This window comes from Wasmannia auropunctata, unplaced genomic scaffold (assembly GCF_000956235.1).
Source record: "Wasmannia auropunctata unplaced genomic scaffold, wasmannia.A_1.0 LD336092.1, whole genome shotgun sequence".
Classification (NCBI taxonomy): Eukaryota; Metazoa; Arthropoda; class Insecta; order Hymenoptera; family Formicidae; genus Wasmannia; species Wasmannia auropunctata.
The window spans coordinates 568026-569672 of NW_012026798.1; positions in this window are offsets into that span (position 1 = coordinate 568026).

Genomic DNA, 1647 nt, shown 5'->3' on the forward strand with positions numbered 1-1647 from the left:
TTCAGTGTTCATGCAATTATCTTCAATTGAAGGTGGTGAAATGGGAAGATGTAAGTTTTGTGATTGGTTTGGATATTGTAAGTGTTGTGATTGTTGTAAATTTGAAGTTGGTTGGTTTAAAGGTTCTTCATTTAGTTGAGTTGAAGCTTTATTTTCTTCATTTGAAGTTGATTTTTTGATTAAATGCAATAATAAGTTTGTTACTAAATCCCAAAATGCTCCGATTAAATGTAATGACCATCCATAAATGGTATGTAAAGCATAGCCATGTATTAATATGTCCATTATTAATTTCATTTTGATCAAAAAATAAAATCCAATTAGTCCTGCGCTTGCGTTGCCAAATAAGATAAAAGTTCCCCAAATTTTCTTCCAAGTTTCTTCAGTGATCTTCTGTAAGCTGTTTTCGTCCAAAAGATGAGAAAAAGATATTCCTTCTGTTATTATTGGTTCTCCTCTTACTCCTCGTGCCATGGTATTTAAAATTCCTTTTTTTTCTGCTGGGAACATTATAGCCCTCAGGTTTTTAAGTTCGCTGTTAGTATATATTCCGCTTGCTGTCAATGATCCTGGATTGTTATACTGCCAAGTTGGTTTAGTCATCGGTTTCATTGTTATTGGTGGTAAACTATGTTTCGGAATTGGTGCCATCCGGTGCCATCCGTCGTTTAGAAAATACATTGTTGGTATTACCCTATTACAAGTAATTTGGGTTCCAGTTTTGAAAAGTATATGTGTTCTTGGTGCCAGAAAATAGGTTTCGTTTCATTTTAATACTGGTAATTGTTGATAACATTCTTTAATATGTCGAATTTTCACTTCTGGAGTGCAGTTGATGATGTGTACGACTTCTCCAGAAATTACTGCCATAAATCCAGGTCCCTTCATGATTTGATATGCAAATTCGTCCGGTGAATGAATAGCCAAACTGAGTGCATTTTTCATTACTTGTTTTTCCAAATTGCAGCGTTGTTTAAGTACATCTCTGTATAAGTAATTTATTTGTGTTCGAATGTGTTTCTAATTCTTTAGTTACAGTTCAAGACGAAAAAGCATATTTGCAAGTGATAAATACCAATGAAGAAGATCATGTGGTATATATACCCACTATTAAAATATATGAATTTGAAATGAATAATAATCCAATGGATTCAGATGCTAACTCAAACTCTAATTTCACAAACTCAAATCCTAATTCAATAAACTCAGATTCAAATACAAACTCGAATTCTAATTTTATGAACTCTGATACAATTTCTAATTCAAATTCACTGTCGAATGAAAATACAAATCCTAATTCTAATTCTAATCCTAATACATACTTGAATTCAGATGATATTTCTAAGAAAATCTCAAACTCGAGAGCATGTTTTCACGTAAAATCAAATGAGAGGAAAGAGAAAGTAGCCGATGCATTAAGACTTGAACATTTAAATTCCGAAGAACGAACACACGTAGAAGAATTAATTGAAAAAAGTTCTGATTGTTTTCATTTACCGAAAGAAAAACTTGAACATACTAATGTCTTACAACATAGAATACCGACAATAAATAAAACGCCTATACGTACGCGGCAATATAGATTCCCTCAAATACATAAAAATGAAATAAATAAACAAGTAAATGATTTATTAGAACAGAATATAA